We start from the raw sequence: 26,273 nt of genomic DNA, 5'->3' as shown, positions 1-26,273 counted from the left end.
AAACACTTAATTAGATATTTGACCTCCAGGTTGATATTCTAATTTTCTTTGCTCAACTGCTTCTCATTTATCTTTTTGGGTGATTCCTCAGCTTTCTTCCAGCTCTACTCTTTCCCTTTATGTTTTTTGGTGTCCCTGAGGTCAAGTTTAACCTCAGGAGTAACCTTTCACTCTGGTCTTCTTTCAAGGTGTCAGTGGGTTGTGACCTGGGCTTGTGGAGTGAGGCAGATCACTGGGCTCAAATGTGTCTTTTAAAGACTCACAGCTGTTTTGCGTTTTCAGTCTTTCCCGGTTCAGAGGATCAGGGGCCTCATTTCTGAGCTGATGAGAGTTCTGCAATAGGAATCAGCTTGTTTCTTGCTGGCTTTCTCCACTCTGGAACTTGGGCTTCAGCTTTCTATGTTCTGCCATATTAATTGCCACGTCTCTATCCACTTTCTGTTTTCTAAAATGCTTGATCTCTCCTATGCTGGTGTCTCTAATTCTCTGTCTTCATGATCTCTCTTTATTCCTTTAGTGGCCAGTGGAGGTGGGGGAGTTGATCTTGTTACGTCTACAGCAATATAAGAGGAAAATCGATATTCTGGAATTAGGGAAAGAAATTCCTCAACTCAACTATACAACATATGGTATTGGGAAAGGTATTTCATCTGTGATTTTGCTGTGAGATTTCAGCATGTGGATCATGGGTCCAGGTGGATTTGTTAATTTTTCTTCCCATACTCAGATCTGACCACATCAGGAGGTAATACTAGGTATGTTTGGGCAGTGACAAGTTGACACAGCAGGGTTGGTTGTAGTAAATAGTGAATTTCATACTCTTAGCAACCAACCAATCTTTACTAGTGCAAGGGCTATATGCAAGGTGCCATGCCAGTCTGTGAGGGAGGTTCAGACACACACATGGCTGACATGGACACGCAGCATTCAAGAAAAGACTTGCCCAATTGCCGGGCGTGTGATTAGCTGACGGTGTCCTGCTATCATCTTTTCAGACTCTGCTTTGGCTTTCAAGCCCAGGTCACTCTTTCCTTGGGTTTTTCTCTTCTTGAGGTTGCCCACACGCAATGACTGAGCAAGGTGGCGGTACAAGGGCCTAGCATTTCTGCCCAACATAGACTCCTCTAAAGGGCAGTTTTTGCTTTGCAGGTCCCCATAAGACTGGTGGAGACTTTGGTAGGTGTGTATAATAACGTTCTGCTGTTCCCCTGGCCCAATCCTGTGGCTCGTTACTTTCACAGGAGTTAGGAGTGCAAAAGGATTCTTTTTTTGTTTTTTTGTTTTTTATTTTTTTGTTTATTGCAGTAATTTTAGTTTATAACATTGTATAAATTTCAGGTGTACATCATTATACTTCTATTTCTGCATAGATTATATCATGTTCACGACCCAAATACTAATTACAACCCATCACCACACACATGTGACGATTCATCCCTTTCACCCTCTTCCCTCCCCCTGCCCCCTCTGGTAATCACCAATCCAATCAATGTCTCTATGTGTTTGTTTGTTGTTGTTATTATCTACTACATAATGAGTGAGATCATACAGTATTTGACCTTCTCCTTCTGACTTATTTCACTTTGCATAACATCATCAATGTCCATCAATGTTGTCACAAATGGCTGGATTTCATTGTTTCTTATGGCTGAGTAATATTCCATTGTGTATATATACCACATCTTCTTTATCTACTCTCCCCTTGATGGGCCCTTAGGTTGCCAAAAGGTTTCTTAAACCTTTTGCAATCCTAACTCCATCTCAGCATTTGCTTCCTGAAGAACACAATCTGCAACAACGGGAAACATATACGTCTACAAAGTCAGCTGGAAAGAGAAGGAATTCAGAAAAAAGAATGAAACAGTGTATATCATATAACAAGAATGATGTGAATTGTCAACTGGGAGACTGTAAAAGTTATTACTGAGCTCTTTAAGTCACTGGTATTATTAGGGAAGGCTTGTCAGTTTGCTTTACATAGAGTTCATATAATAAATTCTATTTTTTAAAATAAAAGAAATGGCTAAATCCTTATTAAATTATTAGGGTACAGAAAAAGAAAACTCCTTCGCTTCCCATTATCAAAAGATAAGAGTCTATAGAAGCATTAGCAAGCAGCACTCAACACAAATGAGAGGCTCCCACAATGCAAGTCCCTCAAGTCCCTCCCAACAGGAGACGACGGTCCCTGTGGTGAGTCCTCCCTAATCCCAAACACAAGGAACATTCTGAGCCCCAGCTGGCAGCTCATCAGTTTCCTCTTGCTGTGTAGGTGTCTCTGTCCCCAACTGTAGTGGATAGATGGAGCCCTATCTAATATCCCCTGCCCTGGGGAATGTGAAGGACCCAGTCTCAGAATAAGGAACACAGAAGTTGTCCTGACAAGCCACCAACAACCCCCAAGCTCCCCTTCTACAGAAGGTGACAGGAGCCCAGGAAGCAAACTTTCCCCCAACATTTCCTGCTCCAGCAAACCCCTCTTGTCTGTTGCACATCCTGCTGACCTTCAGAATATCCTCTACTGCTAAAAGAATCACTAGGAGCCAAGGAAGGCTGGAGCTGGGGGAGAGGCTGAGAAGGATAGAGAGGGGAGAGGAACAAGAGTAAAGGGAAAGATGAGACCTTCCACGTTGTCCGAAACACAGCAATGCAATCCAGAGGCCCCAAACAGCTCCAATCAAACCAGGTTCTCAGGGGTGAGCTGGAGCAGAAGTAAAGGAATTCTGGGCTGATGAGGAGAGTTGGCCTGGAGGAAAGGTGGGTGTGTAGGCTAGCAGCCAAGATAGCCACCAATGGTGCTTTCCACCTGTGTTTATGCCCTGTGCAGTCTCCTCCCACATTCGATTAGCCGTGAATTGTCATGAACCCAAGTGATCAATACAGTGCTGCAGAAATGACAGGGTCTCACATCTGAGGCTACATCATAAAACACACTGAAGCTTCCTCCTTGGTCTCTTAGATTGCGCCCTCTCTAGGGGAAGCCATCCACCATGTCATGAGGACGCTCAAGTAGCCCTGTGGAGAGGTCCATGTGGAGAGGAACCAACTTGTCAGCACCAAGTGCTCACCATTCAGTGAGCCACTTGGGAAGATCCTCCAGCCTCAGTCAAATTTTGAACTTTAATGACTATGTATGCTAACATGTTTAGGAGTGAAGTCTACTGCTATCTGCAACCTATTTCAAAATGCATTAAACAGAGATGGATTCTTGGTTGATAAATGGATGGAGGTGACAAAGTAAACATAGTAAATTGTAACTGATGGAATATAGGTGTGGGCTGTCTTCATTAGGGCTGCCCTAGTAAAGTACCACAGGTGGGGTGGCTTAAACAGCAGAAATTTACTTTCTCATAATTCTGGAGGCTGGAAGTCCAAGACCAAGTTGCCTGCAGGATTGCTTTCTCCTGAGTCCTCTCTCCTTGACTTCAAGATGACCATGCTCTTGCTGCTTCACGTGGTCATCCTTCTGTGTATGTGTGCCCCTGGCGTCTCTTGGTGTGAGCGTCCTAATCCCATCTTATAAGGACATTGATCACATTGGATTAGGGTCCACCCTAATTGCCCTATTTTATCTCAGTTACTTTCTTTTAAGTCACAACCTCCAAATAAACTTACAATGAGAGGTGCTAGGGATTAGGGGTTCAACACAAGACTGTTGAGGGGACAGAATTCTGTCCATAACGAGACTGTTCACTGTACAACTCTTTCAAATTATCTCCATGCCTGAACATTTTTCCCAATAAATTGGGTGCGGGTGGTGTGCTAAGGCAGGAAAGAAAAAACGAATGGTTAACCAAAACTCATGTTGGAACCCCCAGTTGTTCTGTGGAATAGGGATTATCATAGATTTAAATGTAAATATTAAAGCTGTGAAAGTCCTAGAAAAAACCAAAGGATAAGTATTTTATATATAATCTCAGAGAAAAGATGTTCTTTTAAAAGTATAACATAAAACAAGAAATGAAATCAACACGTTTGATTTCCTTTCAAAAAAATCTACATGGCAGCAACAACTAGAGGCAAAGACAAAAAAAGGAAAAGAGGAGAATGTTGGCAACTCATCACAAAAAGCTAATTTGTTAATATTAAGGAACTCTTACTAACCAAAAAAGACCAAGAATCTGTTGGAGAAATGGACAAATGGCGAAGAACAGTTCACAGAAAATACAGAATGCTCTCAGTATAAGAGATGATTCTCAACTTCGCCCACCAAAGGAAAAATAAGTAAAACACCAAGATTCTTGTTTTTATTTATTAGATTAGGAATATTTACTCTTTGCTTAATATGTTGATGTATTAGGATGTAGAGAAAGTGACACTCCCATACCACAGTGACTAGGGAGGAATTTGAACCACCTCCACCCACGTACAAGAGGACCTTGGCAAACAGAGAGAGCCCAACGGAGCCCGGGACTTGGCGAGGAGAGACAGAAAGAGCCGAACTGTGGCAGTGAAATCGTAGAAAGCCGAAACCAGACGGAGAGAGATGAACCCGAACCGCTGAGCCAAGGAATCGCGGGGAGAGGCGGTGGGAGCCAAAACCAGGCAGAGAGAGAAGAAGATAAACGGAAAGAGCTGAAGATGTGAAGACACAACAGAGGCCAGGCGGAAGGGCCCGAAGCTTAGTTGGAGGAGCCGAGCCCAGCCGAAAAGCGGCGAGAGGCGGCGGAGAGAGCCGCACCGAGGGGCCGCTGGGAAGAGCTGAGTGGTCGCGGGCGGCCCAGAGAAGAGAGAGTGTGCCGCGCCGCAGAAGGAAGCGGAGTGGTGGACGGCGGAGAATGAAGGCGACCGCGCTGGATGGGGCCGTGGACGCGGAGCCCGGAGCATTCCACGCGTCCGAGCTGCCCCGAGCGACCCCCCGGAGGGTCGTGGACCCGGTCCCCGCTGCCCTCCTCCCCGCTCGTCCGGCCCCACCGCTACCCAAGGCGCGGGGCAGTCTGGCCGGACAGCGGTGTGTCCTCCGCCCACGACGAGCACGCGAATGTCCCCATGGCTGCATCCTCCAGAGGTGATGGCTCCGTGGAGTCTGGCGCCGATGTCCGCTGCGGGGAATGCCCCCGGGGGTGTAGCCTCTAACCCCTGCTGAACCCGCGGGCCCAGCCCATGGGTAAGGCCGCTGGGGGCCAGTGACCACGCCGGCTGACCGGGGGTCTGGGAAGAGGGCCCCAGCCTAGACCAAGGCTGGAATGCGAACAGTGGGCCCCTCCTGACCGTCTCCCCACTTCCAACACCAGTGCCAGGCTCTCTTTCAGGGATCTTGATTGTGTGCAACAGGATTGATACGGTGATGGCTCACGGAGCCTCTGGGAGGACGGGGATGGGCTGGAGCCCCGCTGAGGCTGCTTCTATTAACTGTTGTCCAAATCCATCCTCATCAGAGCGTAGGTCCCACCTCCTGGGTCAGTCTTCGTGGATGCGTCTGATCCACAGAACTGTGCCCTGGTTGCACCGGGGAGGATGCAAATGGATGTGTCTGGCATTTTCTGCTTTTAAATCTGGAAGCTGGTGTTGTCTCCACCCATGATCATAAAGTGAGGGAAGCCCTCAAACATAGGATAGGGGTTCAGTGGCTGAGAAACCAAGAAGGATGACAGATGTCTACTAGGAGGCCCTGTACTTTAAGTGATTTAAGAGTAACCACTGGAGACCACTTGTGTCAGCAACCTTGGGAATTTCCGCTCTAATTTTTTTATGTTAAAGTTGCAGCTCTAGAAAGCATGTGTTGGACTTGGCAGTCTTCAGCGAGGTGGCCACTACCCGTCCCAATCTCTGCCTTTTAGGGCCCTTGCTAAGGGATCCAACAGTGTTTACATTGAGAAGACCTAGTGCCTAAGCAGACCTGAGCTGACTGGATGGCAGTGAATACTGAAGAGTGATGGGAGACATTGATGTTGGGCTCTGAAGGTGAGAGTGGGACAAGCAAAAGGTGGACCAGAGTAGCCCCAATATCCATCATCTAATGAATGTATAACACAAGGTGATCCGTATTTCTGTACATTGTATGTTATTCAGCCATAAAGATATGAAGTACACGTGCAACACCATGGATGCACCTTGAAGACCTGCTAAGTGAAAGCAAGTAGTCAAAGAAGACCACGTATTACATGATTCTATTTACATGGGATGTCAAATATGGGCAAATCTGTACAGACAGGAAGTAAATTTGTGGTTGTTTAAGGTTGGAGGTGGGAGAAGTGCAGGGGTAATACTCAATTATTTCTCTTTGGTTCTTTTTACAGTTTCTATCTCTTTATTGATATTCTCTGTGAATTGAGACATCATTCTCTTTATTTTCCTGGGTCCTTTGTCCCTACTTTCCATTAGCCCTTTGAGCATATATAAGAGAGTTGTTTTAAAGTCTTTGTCTCATGAGTCCAATGCCTGGGTTTCCTCAGGAAAAACTTCTGTCAATTTCCATTCTACTCCATATGAACCGGCTATACTTTCCTGTACCTTCATATCATTTGTAATTTTGTAGTGGTATCTGGACATTTTGCGTATTACAATGTGGTCGTTGTGAGAATCAGATTCTCCTGCTCTCCAGGTTTTGCTGTTGTGGCTTTTTATGAGCTGCAATCATCCTTTTGTTTAGCGACTTTTCAAATGATTTTTGCAAAGACTATGTTCTTTGATGTGTGTGGTCACTGAAATCACTTTTCAGTTATCTTAACAATGAGCAAGCGACCTGACAGAGATTTCTTTAAATGCAAGAATCCAAAATAATACATTTTCAAAAAAGAAAAAAATAAAATCTCTCCAGTCTTTGCAGCTGGTCCCCTGTAGCTCTTCCTTAGACTTCACCCCCTACATGCATGGGGCCCACAAATCTGCCAGAGGTGCAAGCCCAGGTCTTCTCAGGTCTTGTCTGAGCACCCATCCAATCCTGGGCGTGCACATTGCACTCCAGCTTCCCTGGTAGATGCAGTGGCCATTCTAAGCTTTCATTCCCCAAGAAACTTCCTCCTCAGATGCCTCCTTTCCAGATTTTTATTTCTCTCTCCTGCCCCAGCCAATTGCCCAGTTATCTACCAGTAGCATAGGTCTTTAAATGTTTCAACAGACAATGACACCACTTGGAAAGTCCCTCCACTCTGAGGGGGAGAAATACCTGTCAACTTCTGTGCTGGTCCTTCAGGGACCCAAAAGTCAGATCACTACCCCCCAGTCACATAATCACCCTATTTTAAGAAGCAGGTTAGTATTTGTCTCCTGGCTCGAGGGAGCCATGTAAGGATTCTTGGCTCCCATCTTCACATCCTCCGCTGTACCAGAGAATGGCAGTGGGTAGGCATTAAGCAAAAACACCACAGTGCTTTCTTACCCAAATTCAGCCATGTTTTCCCTCATTAATCACTCCTCTGGATGTTGTAAGTTTTTTATTATATTTCCCAGTTCTGAAACACTTGATTCTGTCAGTTTTGTCCAACTGAACGGTTTATTCAGTAGAGAGACTGGTTCTGTGAGTACCTTAATTTGCCGATTTGTTAACAGAACTAGGGAGATGTTTTGATACGTCCCTTTGTTCTTTTTCTCTTTCATGTTTACTTTGTTTGGTGGTTGGTTCTCAAAGATTCTTCTTTCATTTTGTAAAATTTCTCTTCCATATGATGTAAGAATCACTATCACGATTTCAAATAATTATGATTTTTAAGTTTATTACATTGAATCAAGTACTTTTGAGGAAAACAACTCCAATATTGTTGGTGAAAACAACTCCTCCGATATCGTTAACATTCTGGTCTGCCTGAGCCAGCTCCCAACCTCAACTTGAGGGTAGAGGATGTAGTCAGTTGAATAACGTCTCCCAAAGATTCAAGTTCACCCAGAACCTTAGAATGTGATCTTATTTGGAAACAGGGTCTTTGCAGATGTGATTAAAGATCTGCAGATGAACTCACCCTGGATTTAGGGTGGGCCCTAAATTCAATGACTGGTGTCCTTATAAGAAGAAGAGACAACACAGAGACATGGAGGGAAGAAGATCACATGAAAGACGTAGGCAGAGATTGGAGATCTGCTGCCACAAGACAGGGAAGCAGGTACCACCAGGAGCTGGAAGAGGTGAGGGCGGATTCTCTGCTGTTGATAAACTGTGAATCAATTGTAGGGCTCCCCTTTGTTCTCACTCAAACCATCAAATCCTAATAGTACCTTGTCTTAAAAATTATCACGATTATCACGTGGTTTATATGGATGTCCTGAGGATCATGGACCACGCCCGATGCCATCATTTAAATATCTCAGGTCTGCAATTATCACATGTGAACACTTTCATTTTTCAATGTAACTCAATGAAATCATGGTCTACATCTACAAATTCGTCAGGAATAATTTAGAGGTATGGGGGCAAAAACCCAACTGACGTTAACCTAAAACAATTTAACAGAATATACGAGGGAAGAAAAGATGCAATGAGGGAAGAAATCAGCTCATGTTAATGAGACTTGAGGAGTAGATTGTGACCAAGCACACAGATGCAGCATACAAATGAGGGGGCAGGTCTTGGCCTGACGATCCCCCATGGCCACCCATACTCTGCTGTCCTCCCAGATGGCCTCAGACCATGTCAGCGGTTCCTAGACTGTGACCTCACTCAGCTCCACTCCCCATAACTCCATGTCTGGCAGGTAATAACCTCGTGTATACCCAGATCCTCTTCCTGATCCATAAAGGGGCCTGTGCATGGATCCTGTAGGGTCAGAGAGGGCAATTTTACACCCCCTGTCCTAGGACATCTGGGGGTTGGAATATGCAGATTAGCTCACAATGAGGAATTAGAACACCCTAGTCGTAGGGAGCAGTCAGCCCCACACCAAAGCTGTGGGCTCTGGGAGGGAGCCATCACTGTGTTAAATCCAGAGGCCATTGTCTGGAGGCACAAGGCACAGCTGTCCACCTCCATTCACTCTCTGCCCTTCTGTTTCTCAGTCACTCTTTGACCCCCTGAAATGGGCTTCCTTCCCCATGACTGCTAAGACTGCTCTATCAAAGGTCTTCAAGAAAGTCCAGAAAATTCCTTGTATTTGAGCTAGCATTTAGCAAAAAAAGGATACAACTTATGTTAGAATGAGATATAAAGGCAAGCTTAGTGAAGTAAGACTTTTATGGAATCAAATTAATTTAAGGTTAAAAAAAGCTCTTTACAATAAGTATCATCTTTTCCTGAGTGCAAGTATTCTAAAAAAATATAACTAAAAATACTAAATGATCCCTGAGGCCAAATTACCTTTAATATAAAAGTGAAGAAAAATCATGATAAGCAGAAATTGCAGTATACCAGGACACGTAAAGATCTTCTTTCCTGTCACATGAATCACGATCTCTCACCCACACAACAGTCTACTCTTCACATTTATGTCACTCAAAAGAGTTTAATAAAGTACAATTATAAAATGACAAAGCATCACAGTCCAGAGCAAGTAGAGAGAGTGATATTAAATCAGGCGAGTGAAACTGGGGGCTGTTCATGGGGAACCACTGCTCTGGGGCCACACTTCTTGGCTTCTTCAGCAGGACCTTCTCCTATTTTCCATTGGGTCTCAGAACATCCTTCTTGGCTCCTTGCTCTCTGCCTCTCTGGCAAACATCTCTGCCCTCAGGGCCTCAGCCAGTCTCCCTTGCTTTTTTCACTTTCTGACTCTGTCTGCGGATCTCTCCATAAGTTACAGGCTGTCTGTAGAGTGGGTGGGGGAGACTGAGACCCACTCCTGGGATCATCTCTGCCCAGTCTGAAGACTGTGTGGCAGTGGGCTTGAGGCTGGGGTTTAGAGACCAGGCACCAACATAGCCCAGGGATTCACCTGGACCACCTGGTGCAATTATATTTAAGGTAGTTGTGCTATCAAAAGTACTTAAAAGTTCTCCTTCACTGCTGCAGGCCTGGAGTCCCTGCAGTCTCCTGTGTGCACAGACTTGCTGGTGCTTCTGCAAGGTCTCCTCCCGTTGACTGTACCTGACCTCATTGCCAGGGTGGGAAGTTATCCTTGTAACTGTCCTCTTGAAAATGCAGCCAGGAGACTGACCTCCTAAAATGCACTTATAGGAAGTGCAGACCTTTCACGATGCCTCTGCTTGGTCTTGGCTAAATGGACCTGTCTTTTCTTCTCTGACTTCTGGGGCATCATATTTCTTTTGAGCTTTCCCTTTGAAAACAAAATGAAATGTGAAATTTGAATAAAATGTGGAATGCAGACTGCCAGCCATGGAGAATTTTCTCACCTCATTTGGATCTTCCACCCTCCTGTATCCTGGAGAAGTATCTCTCAAACTGCCCTGTGCATCACAATAATTTGGAGGGTTGTTAAAACACCGATTGCTGGACATCAACCCAAGTAGGCCTGGGGAGGGCCAAGAATTTGTACTTCTAAGTGTTCCCGGATGCTGCTGATGCTGCTGGCACAGGCACCACACATTGAGAACTAGATCCTTGGATATCAAGCTGATATGAGTCAAGGACAGAAAAGACTATGAAGACTAGATTGTTGTGTGCCCAGAGCATAACAATTTAGTGCCTCATCTCTAATGAAATCACGTTCCTCTCAGCAATTTGATGCTCATTTCACTTTAACACCCAAGTGCCATCTTCACTCAAATATTCTCCTGTTCATAAATAAATAATTCAAACATGCCATATTCCGATCACATAGTTCTAGCCACTGTAAAAAACCATTTTTCCTCTCCTGACTCTTCCTCTCTCCTCCTAGTCCTCCCTTTTAATCTGGACTCCACCATCTGACTTAACACAATAGACGCTTCTTAGAAGTCAATCCTGCTCTCACATTGGTTCCAAATCCACACCCTCTTTTAGGCCATACCATCCATTTCCCTGGCTTCAAATACCATTAATGAACTCGAAATGCTCATAGAATTAGCACAGACCTGGCTTCAACCCTGAGATCCATATACCCATCTGCGCATTCACCACATCAGTGATAACTCGATGACTCTGCGCACAGTTAGCAGGTACCAAGTTGAACCAACCAGTTCTCCAAATAATCACCCATAACTCAGGGTCCCCTAATCTCACTTTGTGCTGATATCCTGTCTTCACCTGAGTGTCATTCTGGACACCCTGCCACTCCACACTCATATATCAGTGAACAATCCATCTACCCTGCTGAATCCACCTAAAGATTCTCCACTTTTGAATAATTCTTGAGCACCTTTCAGATTTCCTACAAAATACCATTTCCACAGAGTGATCTTTCCTTATCCCGCCATCAAAATTAATGTCATTTTCTCTGTTAATTTTTAAAGTTTTTAATTGTATGTGTATTATCATCTATTTCTCTCCTAGTGTTTTTCTCACTAAATTGGATACTCCAAAAAGTGAAGACTGATGTGGACTGTAATGTTTTACACTGCCGTATTCACTCACTGCTTTGCCTTTAGAAGTTGCACAACATATTTATTGAAAGAAATTATTCAAACTCCAAAAAGTACTTTCTAAAGCTTTCAAACAAATTCAATCAACTACAGTTATACAAGGATAGAATCTCTTTGGTGGTATACGGCAATAAATTATCACTAAGATTGCAAATCCTTTCTGTCTGTAATTCATTTTAAGACTCTAGCCACAATAATCTATTTAAAATGCAAACCTAATCAGTGCACCTTTCCTTTACAATCTCTCATTTCTGTTTTCAGATCCTTTTTAAAAGTGAAGTCATACATCTGACTTCATCCCTGTTGTCCTGCCATAATCATTTATACCATCCCTTTCACTCTCCAACATATCTCAGTTTGGAGGGAAAATTATTTGATCCTCCCATTTATAGAGCACCTATTATAAGCCAAGTTATGTACTAAAATCCATGATCCAGAATTTAACTTAAAAATTAACGTCCCCTGTTTATATTAATCTTGGTGAGAGGAATGAGTTAATAAAGAGATGGATGAATGTCTAATATAGTGTTAGGTATAATTAGATCCTGTCATAAACAGTAAGGGCTACGCAGAGATACAGAGACAGAAGGAGGGATGGAGGAAGAACAGTAAGGAGGGATAAAGGGAAAGAAATTACCTACAATTATTTCATTTATTTATTTATTTTGTGAGCAAGATCAGCCTTGAGCTAACATCCATACCAATCCTCCTCTTTTTTTTGCTGAGGAAGACTTCCCCTGTGTTATCATCTGTGCCCATCTTCCTCAACTTCATATGAGACGCCAACACAGCATGGCCTGACAAGTGGTGCGTTGGTGCTTTTCCAGGACCTGAACATGGGCTGCCGGCAGCAGAGCGTCAGCACTTAACTGCTTCGCCAGGGGGGCCGGCCCACCTACAGTTAGATGATGCAGAGATTAGGAAAGGACTAACTGATGAGGTGATATTTGAGCACAGAACTGAATGTTTTTTTGAAAAGACCAATCACATTGTGGGTAAAAGATTTTCCAGAGACGAGAACAATGTCAACAGTGCAGAGATGAATACTACTTCCACTTCGCAGTGATGTTTTTGGTTAAAAACAAAACAAACCAAATGTCTGGCCTATTATCCCAAGGATGATCCCTATACAGAAAGATACAACACCTTGATAATTACTTAACAAACATTAACACATAGGAAACAACTTTCAATAAGGTATCTTCTTGTTTTAAGAGCTACAGCCTGCATACTTAAAGAGGTTTCACAGAAGGACAAAGTGTACAAATGGACACTCTTGCTGTCCATATGGATTCCACGCTCACCAGAATAGGCTGGCTTGGAAAACAGGCTGATGCAGGTTCCTCCATGGCTTCAGAGTTGTCCTGCTCACACCACTCCTGATGTGCAGACAGCCTGTGGAATGCTGGAAAATGCAAGTATTTCTTCCTCTGATTCCCCTTTTATTGAGGAAAGGAGTGGATAATCCAATCTGTGGATAATCCAGGGGAGACATCCTGTCTCTTATTAATGGGATTTGAGAAATTCCTAAAGCTTTATACCTAAAAAAAAAAAGCTGGGTTATTGACACTGTCAGATACTTTTGGTATGAAAACATTTAATAAAATTGTGTGGGGAGGTGGTATTTGCAGTTTCTATCAACATTTTAATGTTTCCTTTTTCTTCCACTAATGATACTTTCTCTAAAAATAGGAATGGAAGTTTATATGTACAAAAATGTCCAAACCACTTATTTTTTAATAGAAAAAAATAGACTGTGTAAACGTTTATCAATGAAAGAATGTCCAAATATTTATTAACATTTCTCTAGAATATATCACACAGCCATTAACAAGAAATTAGTATTTTGTGCATTTACATCTCATGTAATTACCAGTAAACTTGTAATTATTTCAACCGTCTTACTCTTTCCCTTCCCTTTGACCTGAATAATTAATGTTCCTTTACTTTCTTTACTTCACTGATGTTGATTTAACTCTTTTGTTATTCTGTTATTTCCTCTATAAACTTATTACTTGGAATCATATAGAAATCTTTAATTGCACTAATGGTTAAATTCTGAATCCTTAATACAGTCTAATATGAAGAATTACTTTTACCATCTCCCCCAAATGCTAATACCTTCAACACTTTCAATTGTATTTTTAACCTTTGTAACATTTGTATTACTGTTTTCATGCATTTCATTCTACATATATTTTAATCTCCATGAGAGATTTCTAGAATTACTTCCCGAAATAAAATTCATTTATATTTATTTATAAATTATCCTTTCCTTTCCTCTTCAGTCCTTCCTGCATTCCTGGTTTTCAAGCTGGGTTAATTTTCCTTTGGATGTGATAACTCACTACAGTATTTTGTCTAATTCAAGGCTGCTAAAAGTTTCACTTTAAGATTTTCTGGGACATTTTTATTTGGGACACTATTGTTGCTGGGTGTAGAATTCTGGTTTGACATGAGATTTCTTTTAGCATTTTAAAAATGCTGCTCTGTGGATGTCTATCTTATTTTCTTTATGGTTAGAAATCACCAATTGGCCTTTTTCTTGCTTATTTGGCCTCTCTTGTCCCTGAAATATTTTACATTAACTTTGGTTTTTAGACCATAGTTTAGTTCATTAATATTTCCTGTGTAGTCACTCTGCTTAGGAAATGTTGAATTAATTGAATCTGTGGATTGCTGTCTTTCATCAACTTGGAACATGCTTGTGTATTTTCACTTCTGATATCAATTCCTCCCCACATTCTCTCTACTCTCCTTTTAATCACACCCCATGTGTCTTTTAATTCTACCCTGAAATTTCCAATGCCATTGGCCCTAGGGTTTTCTTGGGAGATTTGCACGTGAACTGTCTTCCATTTTAGTAAACCAGCCTTTGCTGGAATCAATTCCTTCTTAGTTACTTAAATTCTTAATTTCAGTTCTAACATAAACACAATATATCGCTTTAATTTATAAAAAAAGAGATAGCAGAGCAGTTTGACAATGAGAAAATGATTTCCTTTTGATACAATAAAGCTCAAATAGATGGGAGAATATTATACATTGGATCATATTAAGATATATGAGGAGCCAGTATTCATTAAAATTCACCAGCAAGACAGAGGGGGCGAAAACCTGAGTGTCTTCTTCTTTGTACTATGTGGACTGCATTTTGAAATGATAATATTTATATTTCTTGAGTTAAAGAAAATGTTATAAAATCTGGTTTCATCTGTTTGTATTTACTTACTTTAACATGTGTTCTGGAAAATTTAAATGACATAGGTCACATTGTGATATCTCTGTTGATCTTGTTTGGATAGAGCCATGATATGATGGTTAATTTTAGCTGTCAACTTGACTAGACACAGGGGTGCCCAGATAGACTGTGAAACATTATTGCTGGGTGTGTCTGTGAGAATGTTTCTGGAAGACATTATCATTTGATTCCATGGTCTACATAAACAAACTCACCCTCACTAGAGTGGGTGGGCATCATCTAATCTGTTGAAGGCTCAATAGAACAAAAAACAAATAAAGACTGAATCCATTGTCTCTTCCTGAGCTGGGGTGTCCATCTTTTCCTGCACTTGGACATCAGAGGTCTTGGTTCTCAGGCCTTCAGAATTTGACTGAATTATGTCACTGGTTTTTCTGGTTCTTCAGCTTGCAGATGGCATATTGTGGGACTTCTCAACCTCTATAACCTTGTGAGCCAACTCTTACAATAAATTTCCACTTCTATATGTTTATATATATTCTATGGTTGTATTTCTCTAGAGAATCCTGAGTAATACACCTGGATAACAAAGTGCATATTAAGTGCACATGGAGGAACTTTCCCGAGGCATAGGAGGCTCCCCCAATCCCCAGGAGGAAGCAACTCATCACATCCAGGCAGCAGGCATGAGCACGTGCAAACACACAGACACACACACACACACATACACACACAAGTAATTTGAAAATGCGCTCAAGCTCAAACTCTCACTCTCTGCCTTATTGTTCATCACAGTAGTGATTTCTACATGGCATGTTATACATCCTTTGCCATTTATGATCTCTTTCCTCTCACTAAGACTAAATCAAACAGGTGCAGTGAGTCTATTTAGTTATTTTGTAGATCACAGGTTTTACACCAGAGCTTTGCATGTAGTAAGTGCTCTAAAAATAGAATGACCAAATAGTTTTCCCTCCAAACTGGAACACATCAGGGAATGAAAAGGGTAATATTAATAATTATGATAAGACAACAGGAGAAATATGTGCTGAAGACAGAAATGGAGGATTTAAAAGTTAAGATGAACTGAACACTTTTGCATTTTAAACAGATCATTGTGACTAGAATCTCATGATTGGATTACGAGGAGAAAGGATTTGGAATCTTAAGCTACTCCTGCTAATTTATTGCAGTGAAGCACCTAAAGGTGGTATCTTTGCACAAGAGTAGTTAAGTGGAGTGGCTGGTCCCGTGGCTTAGTGGTTAAGTGTGTGTGCTCCGCTGCTGACGACTGTGGTTCAGAACCCCAGGTGGGCTTCTCCAGCCATGCTGAGGCCGAGTCCCACATACAGCAACTAGAAGGATGTGCAACTATGACATACAACTATCTGCTGGGGCTTTGGGGATAAAAAAGAGGAGGTCTGGCAATAGATGTTAACTCAGAGCCAGTCTTCCTCAGCAAAAACAGGAGGATTAGCATGGATGTTAGCTCAGGGATGATCTTCCTCGGGTAAAAAAAAAAAGAATAGTTAAGTGGATGGATTTAAAATATTTTATGAAGCAAAGTTTTAGTGTTTGAATTTTATATGTATATGAATATAAATTATATATTGTACACATAATATATGTGAGCTCTTTTTGTGTGCAAAGCCATATGTGAACACTATTGTGGGAAAATTTGGAAAATCCACATTAGTCTTGTCTTCATGGAATATCTAATTTAGTGAGAAAGAACTAAATCTTGAAAGAAATAGATAATAATGCACATATAATTAAAATAGAAAAAAAATCAACAAAGAGGAAAAATGGAATTTTGTAATTTAGGTTACTGGAGCAGGAGTGTTCACTGTGTGGAAGTGATATTTTGTATGAGGTCTGAAAAGTGATTAGAAATAAATCAGAAGTGGATAACCTGTAGGTAGATTCAGAAGGCTGGCTGGATGGTTCATTGATATGTGAGTGCAGGGTGGCAGGGTGTCCAGAGTGACACCCAGAGGTAGACAGGTTATTACCAAAAATAAGTGAGTTTGGGGACACTGAGAGAGAAGCCAATTATTTGGGTAAGTGACTTGTTCAACTTGGGTCCTGGTCAATGTGAGTTATCACTGATGTGGTGAATGTGCAGGTAGATAAATGGGTCTGGGGTTCAGAGTTAGGTCTCTGCTGATTCTTTGGACATGTTTGGCTCATTAGTGGTACTTGAAGCCAGGGAAATGGATGGGGTTGCCCCAGAAGGATGGTGCAGATGGGGAACAGGTGCCAGAGCAGTGCTGAATTTGGGAAGCATCAGTCATTGTGGGGTGGTAATAAAGAGAAGCCTGGAAGTTTCTCAGGAAGTTTAGAGAGGCAAGAGCAGGACAGTGTAGGGTGGTGGATCCCAAGGACATATGGTCTTTTAAAAGGACATTGGAGTACGCAATGTCATGTGTTACTGCAGAGCATGTCAGAAAAATCATGAAAAGTCCCCAGTGGATTAGTAAGAGACACGGCTTGTGAGGTTAGCAAGAGAAGCATCCACAGAATGGGGATAGGATTGGGTGGGGACTGTGGAAACAGAGGCATTGGGATATATGTGAACTTTTCACAATGGATCCCTGGCAGGAGGAGGAGAGGAGGGGCGTGGAGGGTGAGGACTATTAGGAACGCTGGCTGAGAGATTGGTTTGTAGATGGTAGAGATTTGTGCATATTTGAAACTTGAGGGATGATTCCAGTAGGGAAGTTATGGAAAGCACAACAAATATTGAGGGCATAATGTCATTGAAATGGAAGGATAAGATAAAAATCAGAGTGTTTTCAGCCAAAAAATCAATTTCTTTGGATATAACAACAGAAAAGTTGTGATAAATGAATTCCTTATGAGGAATATTTGTAGATCTGATGAATAGAGAGTGAAATAGTTCTTGTCTGGTGGTTAACAATTTAACTGTGAAATATGGAGGAGGTCGGAATATAGAGATTTATGGAACTCAAGAAATGGAAAAAAATGAGCAGAGCATTCAGGAAGCATTAGAGGAATGCATATAGATCCATTGGTTGCTGTTGATTCTCTGTTGGGATCCACAGGCTCCTGGTGCATTCTCTGTTCAGTGCAAGGGTCAAAATGACATGGCAGGTATTTGAAATCATCTGAAGTGTGCAGGGTGGATATGATGGCAATAAAGTATCTGGGAGTATGGTCAGTGGATGATTGAAATGATGGACTGTGAATCTGAAATTACTAGAAGGGATTAGGAGAAGAAAAGTAAGAGGCTTGTGAAGATATTCCTACTGGAGTAATCTACTTTATTGAAGAATGGTTATTTAGAGTGGATTTCTTTGTGTACAAACTGGAAATGTGGAAATTTGTGGTGGGAATATGGTGTTTGTGAATTACTGACTGGTGAGCAGGAGAACTTTGCGTGAAGATAGGATCGGGGTGTGGAAGTGAATGACTAAGGATGGAGTAGTGAATAATTTCATTAGAGATGAGACACTGAAAGGAGCTCTGGAGTTCTTGGAACTCTGTGTCCCAATAACAGTGGGCTGTGGGACACCAGCATGTGTGTATTTGACCATGACAGAGAGCAGAGGAGAGGAACGTCCTGAAGCAAGATGGCAGAGGGAAGTTGGTCTGGATTTGACACTGGATAATGACCTTGAGCTTTCTGTCATTGTCTCACATCAGCTTGATGATGTCAATGAATCCTGTTCTCCATGTGTGGTCCCTGTACCAGCAGCTGATCATCACCTCTTAGAAATGAAAATTCTCTATTCCTTCCCCAGACCTACTTGGTTTGAGATCCAGCAATCTTAGTTTTAAAAACTCTCCAATGATTGTGATGCACAGTGTGATTTGAGACACATGTCTCCAGGGAGAGATGGAGGGTGGAATATCCACGTGAGCTGAGAACGTTCTCCATGGATGGTAGTCTTCATCCTCCCTTTTGTTGAAATTTCACATTTAATTTTGTTTTGAAAGAGAAAGCTCCAAAAATATTCCCCGACTTCATAGTGGAAACAGTAAGATCATGAAACTAAACCCATTCAGAAAACCGAAGATCTATGCACTCTGAAGCCTAAGCAGCTGCATATTCCAGAGGCCAGTTACTGGAATAACTTCCCATCCTGGTGGTGAGGTCAGGTGCAATAAGTGGGAGCAGACCCTGGAGAAGCTGCAGCAAGTCTGTGGATACAGCTGACTGCAGGAACTCCAGGCCTGCAGCAGTAAAGGAGAATTTTTAAGTTCTTTGGAGTCGCAAATACCTTCGAAACAGTCACACAGCCTGGTCCATGTGAATCCCTGGACCATGCTGGGGCTGAGGGATCTGCACATCAGCCCAGAGCCCACCCTGGCTCGCTGTAAATTTGGGCAGAGATGAGTCCAGGAATGGGTCTGGGTCGCTCACAGACCCTCTGCAGGCAACAGGCATCTTCTAGAGATATCAGGAGACAGACACAGAACGTGAAGAAAAGCATGGGAGAGACTGACTGTGGTCTCGAGGACAGACGAGATTGCCGTGGAGGCAGAGAGAGCAAGAAGCCAAGAAAGGCATCCTGGAAACAGTGAGGAAAGCAACATCGGTGCTGAAGAAAAGGAGAGTGGTGCCGTTGAGAAATTCCCCATTAGACAGGCTTGACTCTCACAGCATCTCTTTGTAACCTCCATCATGATCTTGATCTTTCATGGTAAACCTCAATTTTTCTTTACCATGAGTTTTCTCCTTTTTATATTAAAATTGATAGCATAATTGAAGCTGAGGAGTTAGTGTTTTGAACTTACATTTGTTTTTTTTAGAACTTACACTCAATGAAGTGATGATATCTAGTAGAAAGAGATTTGTCTTTGAATGTATATTAAATCCGATTCCATAAATTTTTATTATGATTTTGCATCTAATTTTATTTATTTATTTGTTTTTTTGCTGAGAAAGTTTTACCCTGAGCTAACATTTGTTGCCAATCTTCCTCTACTTTTTGTGTGGGTCACCATCACGGCATGGCTGCTAATGAGTATTGTAGGTCCGTGCCTAGTAATTGAACCTGGGCCACCAAAGCAGAACATGCCAAACTTAACCACTTGGCCAGGGGCCAGTACGATTATTTTGCATCTAATTATAACGTAAAATCCATCAGTCTTTCTCTTCATGGTCACATGGTAATTCAGACATAGGTGATTTCTATATCATGAATTAAGTATCTCTTATCTGTTACCTGGCAAACTTGTGTAGCTTTGATTTTGGTATCTCAAGAATAAGCATGCCCCCAGGGACATTATTTTCCACTTACAGAACCTTGGCAACAGGCTCATTGCCTTCCTTCCCACACTAGATCCAGAGTCGTGGAAATGTGTTCGCCTTGCACACAGCACAGAGCACATAGGAATTACTCAACAAACATGTGATAAGTGAATAATTGGTGGCATCATCAGGTCATTCACAGAGGCCAGACTGAGAGAGAGCTTCCTTAGGTCAGGAAGGAGAAGCATTCCTTTATATTTGTGATGTTTAATTTGTAACATTGAAATGTGGACACCAAGTATACTATTTTTATCAAAATTGTGTTCTGAAGGTTTTCAAAAATCTCTAAAGCTCAGAATACAGAAAAATAAATCTCTGTGAACCTGTTAATTGTTTCAAAGATTGTCAACTCGTATACCATCTGACTTTGTTTATCCTCACACCAAGACGCCAAGAATTAACCAGAGGAAATGGCTGAGAGCACATCATTTCAGCTGTAAATATTTCAGTTTCTCTTACAGATGAGGGATTTTTGGAACACAAACACAATAACGTTATCACATACAAAAATAAAAATGTCATTCGGATAATCAACTATCTAGTCAGTATCCAAAGTCTCCCAGCTTTGTCAAGGTTATTTCCTGGTTTTACATTTTATTTGAGTCAGGATCTTAATGAAACCCTTCTTTTGCAACTGGTTGATCTGTATCTGAAGTCAATTTTAATCTCTTAGTAGTTCATGCATCTTGGGATTTTGGTGGGATATAAGTGTGTGTGTTTGTGTTGTCTACACAGATGTGTGAATTCTTTCTTTCCTGGATGGCAGTGCCTTGAAAGGAAGGGCCTGGGCTGTGGGAACTAGGATTTCTACTCTGCTTCTGACTGAACTGAAAAGGCCTCCCTGGGTGACACTTGCAGCCTTCAGAAAGGAGGGGGAAGAGGCACCAAGGAATTCAAGACAATGGCCCTTGTCTTACAGGGTGTTTCCAGGGCATGATGTTCAAAATGCCAGGTGCTAACCCTTTAGCTCCAGGTCGTCGGGTGGGTTCTCGGCATGAGCTCTGAGCAGTGTCTTTTAACCACCCACCTGGGGATCATTTCACAATTTTAATTGGTAAGGTTGTGTCTGTGGTGTCTAAGATTGGTGGCATTCCCCTGCTGGACCCACTTCTATACCTACCCCTCTCCTGCCTCATCTTTCAAAACTCCCAACAGGAAAGTTTCACATCCCTGTAACACAAATCCATATAACCACAGCACAGAATGGGGAAAAGAACACAGCTGTCCCAGGGGCTACGTGCTCTATTATCTCAGGCCCAGCAGCCCCTTTGGGACAATTCAGTAACAACATGAGTGAGTGTGTAAACTAGTGATTGTCTGAGACCAGGGACCTCAGAACCACATGGGCCCAGATGTCACCCAGGGCAGCAAGGGACGTTGTGGTTCATTCAGTGGACAGGATTAAGGTCTCTTGTCCTGGCAAACCAGAGCTTACCCCTGATCCATCAGGTCCAGCTGGGGAGGAATGGCTACGGTGTACCTGACAGAAAGGCTAGGGGCCTTCTAGGGAATTTTTGCCCAAATAGAATCATACAAAGCTGTGCAGGGATGCTGGAAATCCTAGTTCACAGGGAGCAGTGAGGTTTATGGAACAAAATCCTGTTGTAGGTTTAAAAGCTGCATCATGAATCTTTCCCTCTGGATATGAAACAAGCGGAAAAAGGACTTCCAAGAGCATGGGCCAGGATCCCAGGAGGATTCCAATCTAGGCAAAGGGTGAAGAGGGAGCCCTAGAGGCGGCCTGATGGGGATGTCCTGTGCACCCTTAGTCCATCTGCACATGGTGTTCCTCTATCCTTGTCCGTTACACATGCAAACATTTATCTTTTTTCATTTATCTCTCATTTAGTGTTGATGCAAATCCAGAGACTGGTTAGAAAATGGCAAGTTCCAATATCTGATCAAAGAAACCTCAACAAGAGAAGCAAAAAACATTCCTTCTTCCTGGAAAACTGTAGAAAGACAGCCACTGTCCTGGGGAAGGACATGGTCCTGGTAGGTGCTATTTGAAAGACACCCACATTTCAGTGGTTATTGTTCTGCCTGGGAAAGTCCCTCCAACCTCTACATCCAGGGAGATCTGAGGGGCTGTCTCTGCTCCTGGCCCAGGTAACCCACACAGAAATGCACCTGTCCTTTGAGGAAGGGAGACTTGAGGGTTTCATTCAGTAGCCAGGGAGGAGACTGGCCCTCCTCCCTTCTCCCACATACAATAAGCTGTGAGCATACACAAGTTCTTAATTCAAGGAGGAAGGTGAGATTCTGTGTCTTGTTTAAATGAGCATAAGAAGTGAAAGAACCACACCACAACACCCAGGCTGTGACAGAAGCAGGATATAATGTAAGAGTCAAATCTACCATTTACTAGTAAAGAAATAATATCACTCCTCCCCAATGGGTTAACAGTCGCTGGGGTGCAGATGTCAGGGAGTTGGAGGGGGTGGTTCTCTCCCTCTGGGGCTTTAGGGGAAACCAGAGAAAGTCTTAGGATGTCCTCCTTCACTCAGGGTGGGAAGAGCTGGCCCGGTGCACCCCGAGGGCGCCAGTGTCCATGCTGGTCAGGAGGAGCTGCACTTGTGGTCTCCAGAGTGTGATGGCTCATCGCCAACGGCGTGGTGGCTGAAGAGAAGAAACCGACTATTTTGGGGTCCCTTCCTGAGATTCATAGCACACCTCCCTGCACCCCTGCACTCTGATCAAAACCCTGTGCAGAGTGCTGAGTCCATCAACAGCACCCCGTTTGTCCCTGATGCAGGAGGCATCATTTAGCATTACCCATTTCAGAGGATGCAACTGAATCCCAGAGAGGAGAGGGGAGCAGCCTGTCCCAGACCTGGTCAGCAGTGGAGCTGGGATCCAGGCCCATGCTTAGGCCGAAGGTGTACTGAGCCCCTGGATTCAGTCGCTGCTTGTCCCAACACTCACTCTGCCCTAAACTGGAGGATGTCCGGTTCCTCTTTCTCTTGAAGAGCCGCATTTTGCTCGCCTTCTGGTGTGCAAGCTCCAGCTAGCAGGAGACTCAGTAGCTACAGGACAAAGTGGACCTGTGAGCTACCAGGAGCCACACCTCAGGTGCCCCTCCCAGTGCCTGCCAGCAGCTGAGTCCCAGTGCCCCATGGGCCACCCCGCTACGAGTTCTGAGGTTGATTAGCGAGCCAGGCCACAGGCTCTGGAGCTGGCCATCAGAGAGAGTCTGCCCTGCCCTCACCCAACTCCTGTCCCCCTCACCTCTCATGGACACTGAGGGGCTCCATGGCCTGGAACCAGGCCCCAAATCGCTCTTCAGGCTCCAAGTCATACGCATTTGCATCCTGCTGGAGCAGCTGGATCCTCCTGATGACTTTTAATTTCTGGGAGGAAGGACAGGATGCAGACAGAGCTTGGGTGGGGAACCCTGCCAGGGACTTGTGCAGATTGAGGATCTGGTCTGGGGTCTGTGCTCACTCGGGAACCCTCCTTCCTTCCCACTCCATTTAGGACTTGCCTGTCCTCACAGTTGGCTGGAATTTGTTCCTTTTCCAGGAAAGTATCCTTGATGTCAGCCCCTCCCACACCCGCCAACGTGATGGGATTCCCAGCTTTGTGGATCTGACTCTCCCAATGAACGTAAGACCCAAGGGATGAGGCCAGAGAAAGTGTTGCCAGGGGAGGTCTGTGATTTCCACTTCCCCACCCTCCCACAGTTGCTCACCTCATACCATTTCTGGAAGTTGACCCGATTTCCCTGGAAGAGAGACAGCTAATGTCCATCAGAAACAGCCCCCTAAGCCCATAACCAACCCCCATCCCACCCCTTCTCAGGCTGCAAGAACATAAGAACATCAGGGCCCAGCACAGGGCAGAGATTCCACAAAGAGAACTTGACACTGGGCCAGGCTCTGGGCCGCAGAGCAGGAGGGACAGGGGAGCTGAGGCCAGAGACCTTATGTAGCACACCATCTCTGATGACAGATGGGGAGACTGAGGCCTCAGGGAAGAAGGGACAGCTGGACCACAGAAGTGCTTCCTCACTTGCAGGGGCTGATGGCACTCCCCCAGGGGCAGGGTCTGAGGGGGAGGCTGAGTGCAGCTCAGACACAGCCTCCTGCAGCTCTGCAGGCAGGCGGTTCTGAGCTTCACCAGCCCAGGGAGCCTGGTGGGGGGCTTATGCAGAGCATCTATTCATGCATTGCTAAGATGGGCCTGACTCCCCAGCTCCCAGGGGTGGCCATGGGGCTCTCATGAGAGGAGGTTTGCCAGGTGCTGAGAGTTCAGGGCCCAGTGCAGGGCTCTCGCCTCCCAAACCTCAGGATCCTGCTCCTTGGTCCCAGCTCCAGGCTCACTCACTTCCAGATCATCCTCCATCCCAATGTCCAGCAGCTTCAGGTGATAGAGGAACGTGCCCAAGAAGGGGACGACACCCTGTGAATTCATGGTGGGAGTGGTGAGATGAGTCCCACCTCTCAGGTGCCCCCATGGACCCTCCTCCAAATACCTTCACCCCAGCCTCCTGCCCACCACAGACTCCCACAGAGAGCAGCCTAGGACCCTCAGCGGCCTGCCCCCAGTTGGCCCCTCCAGGACCACCCAACTTCCCCAGTCACCTCCCAGGGGCGGTTTTTGGCAAATCCCAGAGTATGTGCTCCCTGCCCCTCCCCTCCCTAATCCATCCTTGGCCCAGCCCTTCCAGGCCTCCTCCTGGTCACTTCCAGGGCAGGCATTTCAGGCTCTGGGGCTCCAGGAGCTGGGCTGGAGGAGGAGGGACCCCTCTCTTAGGGAGGCCTCAAACCGTGATGAGAGAGAACCCCTCCTCTAACACCTGGACCCTCCCACTCAGGGCCCTTCGCGTGCTGCTGCTGCCTCTCCTGGGCTCCCTGGGGATCCATCTCTAGGGTGGCCCAGACAGAGGTCATCTCCTGCAGGGTCAAGGACAGGCTCAGGGAGGCAATGCTCCCTTCCCCATGTCTCCCAGGCCCCTGACCCTGGACCCTGGACATCTGGTGTCTATGGCTGATCTCATTCCACAGTGCTCTGATTCTAGATCACTCCCAGCTCTAACAATCCCTCCTCTGTGCCCTCAGGCCTGCCCAGGCCCCTAAGCCTCTCTCCTCATCAGGAAAGTGTGAGGAGGACTCCCATGCCTCCCAGGGTCCCCTGAGGATTCAGTGTAATCTGACTGTCACCAGTAATCTCCCCTCCCCCCTCGACAAGGAGGAGCGCAAAGCTCCTGCACATTCCTCTCCCCCTTGTACCTCATCAACCCTATGAGGCTTGCACCACAGATCATCTCCTTCCATTTCCCAGATGAGTAGACTGAGGCCCACAGAGGGGCAGTGACTTGTTCAGGGGCCCACAGAGGAGACCATCCCCCTTCCCAGCCAAAGGGCCTGGCCCCCGGCCTTCACTCCTCCTCCAGACACACCTCTGACCAAGGTCCTGTCCTCTGGACTCTCGGGGTGTGTTGAGGCCCTTAGTCAGCCTGAGCCATGGATTGGGAGGCACAAGGTGTCTCGGGGTCCTATCCAAGTGGATTCTGTGTTTTCCAGCCCCCTGGGATTCTCTGACACCACGCTGGACCTTAGGCCATGCCAAAGGCCTTAGCTCCCTAGGATCCCCTCATGATGGACCCTGCACAGAACTCCTCCTTTGTTCACTCAGCAAGGATCCCCCTTGTGCCACATCTGAGTGACGGTGTAGGGGGTTACCACAGGGCTGTGTAATGGTGACATTTGCATCCTTTTTTACTTGGAAACTTCTAATGTCCTGTCAGGAAGGTCCATTAAGAATGTGTAGGTTCCCCAATAATTCTCATTGCCATCTGGGGCATATCCTTGTCACCAAAGCACCGGGCGAAACTCACTGGTTTGTCAGCAGTGACCACTATCTGGCTAGAGAGCACAGTCCCAGAGATCACACAGTTCTGTCCCAGATCCACCATTTGGCCCAAGGCTGGGCAGCCCCTGTGTCCACAAGGCCTGTGTGACCTTACAGTGCCCATCCCTGGGGCAGGCAGAGTGCCGACCCCTGTGAGTTGCAGTGAAGACAGAAGGAGCAGCAGGGGACTGGCTTCCTGAAGACAGGCTGGGCTGCTGTAGGAAGAAAGGAACCCCCACCCACTCCATCCACCCGCCAGCCTGGAGGAAGAGGGCCAGCTGATGGGTCAGCATGGAAGCCAGATACCTGCTCATTCTGCCAGCTCTTCACCTCCTGGAACAGTCCAGCCGACATCACTGTATCCTGTGACCAAGGCCTCCTGCCCCAAACAGTCCCCACCTTCCCCTGCAGCTCACACCCCCCGCTTCCTGTCAAGCTGGACAAGACAGACCGTTATTTCTCAGGGAACCTTAAGTGAAAAACTTCCCAAAGCACATCCTGCCTTGTCCCTCCCCACCTCACCTCCCCTCCTTCCAGATCTCCTGCCTCCACTCA

This window comes from Diceros bicornis, assembly GCF_020826845.1.
Source record: "Diceros bicornis minor isolate mBicDic1 chromosome 13 unlocalized genomic scaffold, mDicBic1.mat.cur SUPER_13_unloc_1, whole genome shotgun sequence".
NCBI classification, from domain to species: domain Eukaryota; kingdom Metazoa; phylum Chordata; class Mammalia; order Perissodactyla; family Rhinocerotidae; genus Diceros; species Diceros bicornis.
Note: the sequence above shows the minus strand (reverse complement) of the source record.